Source organism: Bacillus rossius, unplaced genomic scaffold, assembly GCF_032445375.1.
Source record: "Bacillus rossius redtenbacheri isolate Brsri unplaced genomic scaffold, Brsri_v3 Brsri_v3_scf22, whole genome shotgun sequence".
NCBI lineage: Eukaryota > Metazoa > Arthropoda > Insecta > Phasmatodea > Bacillidae > Bacillus > Bacillus rossius.
The window spans coordinates 745,001-755,000 of record NW_026962393.1 but is presented as its reverse complement, the minus strand read 5'-3'; the positions used below and the strand labels follow the sequence as shown (position 1 = coordinate 755,000).

Sequence of the window (10,000 nt, the reverse complement as noted above, 5' to 3'; positions counted from 1 at the left end):
ATGAGGGCAGGAGGGAAGCCCTGATATGCCAACTTGATGAGGAGCGCGTGATGGTTGACAGTATCGAAGGCCTTCGAAAGATCGAGGAGGATGATACCAGAGTGTTGAAAAGAGGTGAAACCGGCGGTGATCTGGTCCACGACGCGCGCCACGGCGTGCTGAGCCGACAGCCCGCGCCGAAACCCGAATTGAAATGATGGAAGGGGACCGAGAGGGGTGAGATGATGCTCCAGCCGGCGGAGGAGGACTCTCTCGGCCACTTTTGAAAGGACAGACAGGAGACTGATGGGCCGGTAGCCCGAAGGAAGATGAGCATTGGCACGCGGCTTCGGAATGGGGACGACGATCGCAGCCCGCCACGCAGTGGGGAAATGACCCGTGAGGAGAATACCGTTGACAAGCTTGGTGAGGTACACGGTCGCCTTCCGAGACAGGGAGAAGACGAGCCGTGGATGAATGGCATCTGGCCCAGGAGCAGTTGTGACACGAAGGTGCGTGATAATGGAATGAATTTCCCCCGGGGTAGACAGACGGATGTCACCGGGTGCGGGCGGAGGAGGCGGGGTGTAATGAGTGGGAAGGAGGGAAACCACCCCAGGGGGAATACGAGGGGTGAATGACGAGTGAAATGAATCCGCCAGCAGCTCCGCCTTCTGGGCAGGGGACTCGCAAAGGCCCTGCGGCCCCCCACCCAGGGGCGGGATGATGGACGGCGTGGCACGAAGGTTCCGCGCGTACCGGAATATGGACCCCGACTGGAAGGAGAGGGAAGACACTTTACGGACCCGCTCCGCCGCGAGCCACTCCTCAGTGAGCGCCCGGCACCGCGCCCGCAGGTGCACATAGTCGAGCCAACGAGCAGCGGCGCGGGACGACTGCCACCGCCGCCGCGCGGCGTCGCGGGCCGCGATGAAGTGTCGAAGGTAGGGAGGAAAGGGAGTGCCACGAATGACAGTGGAGCGGAGAGGAATGGTGGCGCCAGCAGCCGCGAGCACAGCATCACTGAAAACGTGCACGCGCTCATCGAGCTGCTGCGGGGAAGCGACATGGAAGTGCAGATCGAGGTGCCCATCCAGATGAGACCGGTAGGCACCCCAATCTGCACGACTGAAGTCGAACCACGGGCGGGGTCCATGGAGGGGGAGAGAATCGGTACGAACGAAACCAACGACAGGGGTGTGATCTGACGTGAGCTCGGCCCGGGCCTCGAGCCCCGACACAGCCACCTGTCCAACAGAAAGGAGGAGGTCGAGGACACTCGGCCGCTGCCGGACGTGACATGGAATGAAAGTGAATGAGGGGGGAGCGTGAATGGCGAGACGGGGGGAACCCTGAACGAGGCGCTGAAGCTGAGTGCCCCGATTGCTCGTGGACACACAGCCCCAAGCGCGATGCCGGCAATTGAAATCCCCGCCCACGACCACGCGCGCGTCCAGATGGAAGAGAGCACGCAAGTCGTCTGCCGGGAAGGGACCATGTTTAGGGAGATAGACGGAGCACACAGTGAGAGGATGAGGATCCAGATGGAGACGCACCGCCACCGCCTCGGCATTGCGGAGGGGGGGCAGCGCGCGCTGATGGTGCGGGAGGGTAGACAGGATGAGGAGAGCAACACCACCCCCACGAGTGTCCCGGTCCCAGCGATAGATGACGTACCCAGGCACGGAGAAGGGGAGATCGGGTTTGAGCCATGTCTCAGAGAGAAGGACAAGGGCAGGCCGTTCAGTGGACAGGAAGTGCCGGAAGTCCCCCAGCTTCGCTCGAATGCCCCGGGCATTCCAGAGGACAAACTTAAGCTGCTGGGAGCACAGTCCGGAGGAAGTGGAAAATGGACTGGAAATAAATGTCGGCCTGGAGAAGAGGGGTAGGAGCCTGAGAGATGCGGAAGATGGCATCGGCAAAGAACGGCAGCCACGGGAGGAGATTCAGCCGGGCGAGCCAATTGAAAGTCTCAAAAAACACAGGAAAGGGAGCGGAAGCCGGGAACACGGGCGGAGGGCGCACGGAAGGCGGCAGAGAGGAATCAGAAGGGGGGACAGACGCGGGGGGGCAGTCCGAAGGGACTGGCAGGGGGGCAGGAGCCGGAGCAGGAGCTGCAGCGAGGGAGGAAGCAGCGGGCAGCTGCACAGCCCGCGAGCCCTCCTCAGCCCTCGAGTCCAAAGGCGCTCGCGACACCGGGGGACACGCCGGCTGCACCAGGCCGGGAGGAGCGAGGGAAGGCGAAACACCTGCAGCAGTGGTGGGAGCAGGAGGAGGGGCGCGCAACAAGACAGAAGAAGAGTCAACTGGAGGTGGACCAGGCACGGAACAAAAGAGAGAGGGTAGCTGGGGCGCAGGGGGGACCGGGGCCAAAGGTGGGCACGGGGAACGCGCCGCAGGTTGGCCAGCCACTAGCCCAGCGTAGGAAACGGCAGAGGGGCATGACGGAAGAGAGAACGAAGGGAGCGGCGGGAACATGTCCTCGTGCGGCCGGCGCTGGAACTGAAGCGGAGCACGGGGCTGCCGAGGAGGCGCCGCAGAGGCGTCCTGGCCCGGCGGACGAGGCTTTGGTCCCTGGCGACGCAGCTGCCCCTCGATGAACTGCACGTAAGTGGGGCAGGTACGAGCATTCGCCGGATGTGGCCCCGAGCAGTTCACGCACTGCGGAGGCTCGTCGGGTAGCTTCGGGCAGGACCCGCGGACGTGGTGCTGGGTGCAGCGGAGACAGCGGAAGGGATTTCCACAGTCCGCCGCGTGGTGTCCCCACCTCTGGCATTGGTGGCATTGAAGAGGCCGCGCCGTGCCCCGGAACTCCTCCCATTGGACGGTGAGGCCAGCTAGGTGCCGGACTGCTCGGGCCTTGGCGACCTGCGCGGCATCTGCGAGGACCACGAGAAATCTGATGAAGCCCCGGTGGAGCTCGCGCTCCGAAGTGAGGGGCCGGAGCGACTCGGGGTGCACCCCAACGGCACGCAGTTCCTCCAGGACCGAGTCCTGGGAAGTCTCGGAGGGGAGACCCGCCAGGACAATCCGGGGTGAAGTCTTCCGACCCAATGGAAACGTGTGGCAAGGGATGCCATGGTCCCGGAAATACGTCAGCAGGGCCTCCCGGTCGTGCAGGCTTGTGGGGTGATAGCGTGGATAGCCCCGAAGATAGTCCACGGTGAAGTTCCCCTGCAGCTTCTGCCGCAGCGACCGGTTCCCGCGAATGGCGTCAACATTCAGTTTGGTATTGACAACAATTGGCGGAATGCGCCGTGGCGCAGTACCACTATCCGGTGACAGCCCGGGCGGGCGAGGGGCCACAGCAGGCGCAGGCGTCGAAGGAAGACCAGGCTGGGCCGGCGGGACAACACGGTCGGCCGCCGCCAGGACACCCGGCACAGACGCAGTGTCAGAGGCAGCCCCGGGACAGCCACGAGGGACACCGACGGCCAGGCCAGGCACGCCAGGGTCCGCCACAGCAGACCGGCGCGGTCCCCGGGACAGGGAGCCCGAAGCCGCCTGCGCCGACGCCATGGCAGCACCGACGCCATCAGTGGACGGCCCCGGGCAACTGGAGATGGGCCCACCGGCAGTAGAGCCAGGCAGGGGCGCACCGGCGGCGAGGCTGCGCCAGGTCTCCTCAACCTGGTGGAGCAAATGGACATCGGGGAGCGAGCCCCGACGCCGCGGGCTCACACCAGGGCCGTCAGAGTCGATGCGGTGCAAATCGTCCGGCCAGGATGGCACCCGCGAAGTGGAAGCAGCAGGAGCGCAGCCCCGGGCCACGGCGTCAATTGTGGCATCAACTGAAGAGCCAGCATGGCGCTTCAGCGCCAAAGTGGAGTCCAGCTGGGTGCGCCGGGACTTGTGTAGATCGGCCCGGGCAATGGCGCGTGAAGAAGGCGTGCTACCACCATCGTCGTTCGGGCGCTGAGAGGCAAACCAGTGGCGAGATACAATAGCCTTTGCCGCATCCTTCGATATTTTGGCAGGCTTCCTCTCAACAGGGCTACCAGGAGGCGAAGCGTCATCAGAATCGGAAGAGGACGAAACCGCATGAGCAGAATGCCGACCAGGAGTCGCCCAAAATTTATTCGCACCCTGGGAGCGAGGTGGAAGAGGCGAAAGTGGAGGTTGCCCCAATGGAAATGATAAAGTGTCTTTGTCGGCCATCTTGGTTGCAGGTAAGCACAAAGCGACAGAATCGATACTCCCACACTCACAATCGATCCATCACCGACGAAGCAGAATGTTTACATAGTAACACGAAGTAAGAAACACAGTTTAAAATGTAACTAGGCAGAGCCCCGACGCACAAACACCTGTGCTGATGCCTGAAGGTACGTAGATGTCGAAATATAGCACTTCGATGCACAAATCACCACTGAACACAAGAAATCGAACCAAAACACAAGCTACCAGGAAGAAGCTGTACACTGGTCCGCAACCTACGAGAAAGTGGCGCCCCGGCCGCTGGAAATTACTTTTGTTACACGTCCCTCCGCGGAGCGCGACCAATCACGAGCCGCGGAGCGCTCCGATTGGTCGCGCAACAAGAAGCCAAGAAAACTTTTCACGAAAAAAATTCAGTTCCCGTCTCACTCATCTAGCGACAGCGGCACAGCTCAGACCTACGATGCCCCCCAAGACGAGCGGTAAGGCAGCCAAAAAGGCGGGCAAGGCCCAGAAAAACATCTCGAAGGGCGACAAGAAAAAGAAGCGCAAGAGGAAGGAAAGCTACGCAATCTACATCTACAAAGTGTTGAAGCAAGTTCATCCGGACACTGGCATATCATCTAAGGCCATGAGCATCATGAACAGTTTCGTGAACGACATTTTCGAGCGCATCGCGGCAGAGGCCAGCCGCCTCGCCCACTACAACAAGCGCTCCACCATCACCAGCCGCGAGATACAGACGGCCGTGAGACTGCTGCTGCCCGGGGAGCTGGCCAAGCACGCTGTCAGCGAGGGCACCAAGGCTGTCACCAAATACACCAGCTCCAAGTGAGCAGGTCTGGTGTGCACATGCTTACATAAACGGTCCTTTTCAGGACCAAGAACATGATCATGAAAGGAAATGCTTCTGCTGCTGTTCTACAATTCCCTCAATCCCTATGATAGTAAATGTAAGCTTAACCAAGGCAGAAATATTTTCATTAAAAAAAGTCTTTAAGACGCATGGTTTACTGGCTGAGATATATATATATATATTTTTTTTTTTTGCTTACTTCTGTGGTCATTAGTACATTGCTACAAATATATTTATATATATAAAAAAATAAATAAAAAAATCCTTTCTATTTAATTTAGTTAGATCATATATCAATATTAATGGCAAAGACCAGTTGCATCGATTCACTTTGAAAATAATTCCATTTGTGCTAAAACTGGACACAGTAAAAAAAAAAAAAAAAAAAAAAAAAAAAAAAAAAAAAAAACTGAAAAAAAAATATATATATACACACACACACACACATAATTCGAATTCATATTATGCTTAACTGCGTTTGAATTTGCAATCATGCACAAGATGTTTTGTACTTCGAAGTAAAAACAACATAATGTACTATTTAACTACCCACAGTACAAATGGATCCAAAAAAAAAGTGAATTTTCATGCAGACGAAAATGCTTACATTTATTCTATTTATATTAAGTACCCATTACTAACAGCTTATACTGGGTGGAATACAACAGTTGACATGATTTTACTTATATGGCAATTTAATATTTAACCAAAATTAATGGTAAACTAATATTTTAAAGTGTCATTTATGGCCCCTTACCTTCAGCATGTTTGCTTCCTTGCACACAAACGAGGACAAACACATCACCCAACTGAAAAAAAAAAAAAAAATTCACTTGCATCACAAATAATTTAAAATTTTTCACCACATGAAGTAAATATTTCGCAATAAAAAAAAATATAGCCCTAGGACTCGTGTGCACACCTTTTCTTCCCCACATCGCACACGCAAACAAAACTTCCAAATTATTACAAAATCACTCGATTATTATACATACATAAACACACATGTATTTTCCGAATAAGTGAGAAATGCAGGCCGATGAAAGTCAAATTTCGTTTCGGAAATTAAATCTCGCACAACTACCGACACATAACCAAACTTGCGTACATTTACATAGCATTAACCCTCTAAATAATAAACAAATGAAAGCAGAAAAAACAACATCGCTACCCACCGCGCGCGCTCCTGGCGGCGGGAGTAGGAACTACTTTGCACACAGACCGACATAGCCCCCTGCCAAAAACAGTAAAATAAATAATATATATAAGTCTTTTGGCGGGAAAAAATTTCTCAACCGCCTGGGAGCACCCTAGTGTGTGCCTGTCTTTAGGTTATGTTACTTTTAACTTCATTTTCTACAGGCAGACGCGAGGGTGCTCGCCCATTATTTTTATTTTTTTAAATTCTTTCCTACCTTTGGTGTGCCATGCAAGAATTTATCGTCAAAATGGCGGCCCCGAGTGCAAATTTCTCGTCTGCACTGCTGGCTGGATGATTATGTGATGTTTTGAAGGAGGGTGTTTTTTTTTTGTTTGGATTTTGTGTGAGGGGGGGAGGGGGCTGGGCTAGCTTTTTTTTTTTTAAATTTTCTAAACATTCATCTCTTATGTAACAGTGTTCAGCATTAAAAAATTTAAAAGAAGAGGCACTTACTCATCAATTTCAAAACAGCCTATGAAGAAAAATAAAAAAAATTTAAATTCATTCCAGTTTTATACATTCATGATTTGATCACATGTATAACTTTTCTTTTTTATTACCTTATTTAATTTTATTATTATTACTACTATTGCTGCTACAACCTAGAAGATACCTCAGTGATACTAATACCTGCTGGTAAAGTTAAAGGTTTCACCTTTCTTTCTTTAAACATATCACAATACCTTTCTTGAGTTAAATATTATCTAATGGCTTTAAGAAGTTATGGTAATGTTCATCAGTTATAGAGTGTGGGTTTGTGTGTGTGTGTGAGAGTGTATTTTGAAGAGGGCTTTGGTGGTTGGGATGGTGAGGGTGGTGGGTGTTGTGTGTGGGGAGGGGGGGGGGAAGTAAAAGAGTGTTCATTACACGATTTCTCCTGTTGTTTGTAACAATCACACCTGGTATAGCTATTTCGAGTGGCAAATACAAACTGCAAAAAAAAAACATCTATATCATTGCCAACGGCCATATCACGATGAACACACCGGTTCTCGTCCGATCACCGAAGTTAAGCATCGTCGAGCGTGGTTAGTACTTAGATGGGTGACCGCTTGGGAACACCACGTGCCGTTGGCACTACTATTTTGCACCCTACAGAAAAAAATTTTTTTTTTAAAAATTTCAATTTTAAATTTTTTTTCCCCCCACAATCACCACATTTCCCCCCCCCCCCTAACACACACACTCACTCTCTCTCAATCAATCAATCAATCAATCAATCAATCAATCAATCAATCACTCACTCACTCACTCACTCACTCACCCACCCAGTAGCTGTGAATCTTTGCATGTGTATACCTCATACAAAATTCAAAGTGAAAAAATAAATATATAAGTGTATATGTATGTATGTATGTATGTATGTATGTATGTATATATGTATATATATATATATATATATATATATATATATATATATATAAACACACACACACACACCTATTTTGAAGTTTCTCTGTTTCAGTGGGCAGTTATGTATAATAATGAGAGATTCAAAAAGACGTTGATAACAATGTCATCAATGCCTGTTTAGTGTGCTCATTTGTTGGATGGTCGGCAGCAATACTAGAGGTGGTACAGCTGTAACCTGTAAAATTGTACCTGCAATGTGTTGTGTATGGAAAAAAATAAAAATTATATCATCTAAATTTTTGTTATCCAACAATAACCTTCCCATCAATGCATGATGTCACAGTAGCCATAGCTCTACTCTTTCTGCCATATAACATTGGGGGAAAAAAAAAAAAAAAGGAGCTATTAGAATAATAACAAAAGATAAAAAATCATCTAACTGCAGACCAAAATTCAAAAAACTTAAAGTCCTGACTGCCATAAATGAATACGTTCTAGAAACTTTTTATTCATTCTTAAGAAAAAAAAGAAAAAAAAAATTATTATTTTTTTTTTTTTTTTTTTTTTTAGATATTCGCACATAGGTATAACACCAGAAATGCTAGTAAATTGAGGATAGTTGAACATAACACTAGGCGATTTGAAAATGGACTAAATTACTTGGGAGTAAAACTTTACAACTTAATATCACAGAAAATAACTAAAACAATTTACCAGTATTAAAAAAAAAAACAGTAAAAAAAATTCTTCTAGAATATCCTACCTACCCTCTGAAGCTATTCTTTAATTTGATTGATAATAGAGAAATTGAACTGTTAATTTGTTGAATGGACTTGTGATAACAGCTGCTTCATGTTTTGCATAAAGTTAAATTGTGTAACATGTTATGTATTTTTTTTTTTTGAAATTTTTTTTCTTGGTAACTTGCATCATGTAAATATTAATTGTCTGCACATACATGTTCTATATCCCGGAGCCTTGACTCCACGTGGGATCAACAGAACAAAAATACAAAAAAAAAAAAAAAATCCAGCTCACTAATCTAGGTGCATTTTGCTAACAATATTTGGAATATATATATATTTTTTTTTTGTGTAACATGCAAATTCTGTATTATTCTGCACACATTATTTATAATCTTCTATCATTTTCTTAGATAATAACTATTAATTCATAAAATAGATTGTGTGTGCATAACCTCCTGGAAACATTTGCACTTACCTCCTACTTTACTTTTTCATTTAAGCAATCCTATTCGCATGTATACACTTAGGTTGCAGCATCGAAATTGTGTAAAATTCAAAGTGTGTATTGCCTGAAAAAAAAAAAAAAAAAAGACATACCAAATATTTGCATACAGCGACACACTACATATTTGCACACAGTGGAGTTTTGCGGTAATTAACCTAGCACAATTTACCACACGCAATCACACGCCCGCGATGAGATAACACACTCGCTGTTTTCCTGTTGACCGGCACGAGGAGTAAGAAAAATTGATATTTACACGAGCACACACTCCCACACTAGTCACAACGTCGGTCATCAAGTTGTGTTGAAAATTCCTGTAGCCTCTGTTTTCCCAAATGATTTCACTTAAAATTTCATTTAACAAGACCATAAACAAATTTACAATACTAATTTCTTAAACAAACACTTCAGCGAACAAGTGACTGTCGCATTCATTACAAAGCTTACAACTTAACAGATGTTTCCGATGTGAAATAAAATAAGAAAATGTTTTACAACCAACCTAGAACATTTAGTCAAAACGTTTTTGTCCTGGTTTATGATTATTTTCCGTGACATGAATGTTTCAAAACTAATAAAAATACGAATGCAGCCAAATATAATGAAGTTAGCACATAAAAGACGACTTAAAATATTTCATTTTTCGAGAATTGGCAGAGCAAGAACGCACAGGTCCAACGGAAATTTCTTTAAAGATAAACGACCATCGGACAAAAACACCCCCTCCCCTCATCCTCAAAAATACGTGAATAATATACTTTTTCAATTATATTTTTATCGTTTTTTTTTTTTTTTTTTTAATATACTCATTAAAACTTCAAAATAAGCAGGTACTCGTGTGTTTTTCTCTCTACAATGTACCTGATCTCGGTGCGTAAACCTACATCATTTAGAGATGGAATTAATGTACACATACAAGTAAAATTTTGTTCCATTGTAAAATTGAGAGAAAGAAGGTTTTCCAAACGCATTAAGTATGGAGACTTTAAATAAGATTACGAGCTTATAAATGTTTGCAACGAAATAAAGTGACCATGTATCTGCAATTTCAAAAATATTTTTGCTCTGCTAACCTCACATGCAAGCAAGTAAAAATAACCTCACAACTTACTTACCTCTCTCAATTTCGCAGTACCAAAACATAGAAGGGATAAATAGGATAGTTTTTATTCGAAATCCTGCAAGAGTTTTAATTTTTATTA

At 47.3% G+C, this 10,000-nt stretch overlaps 1 non-coding gene across 1 annotated transcript; it reads left to right on the top strand.

The window, feature by feature from the left end:
• The first annotated feature begins 7,152 nt into the window (after positions 1-7,152).
• LOC134543842 (5S ribosomal RNA) lies at positions 7,153-7,271 on the top strand. The gene has a single exon (XR_010077291.1). It is a non-coding gene; the product is annotated as a 5S ribosomal RNA (ribosomal RNA).
• The last annotated feature ends 2,729 nt before the right edge of the window (positions 7,272-10,000 follow it).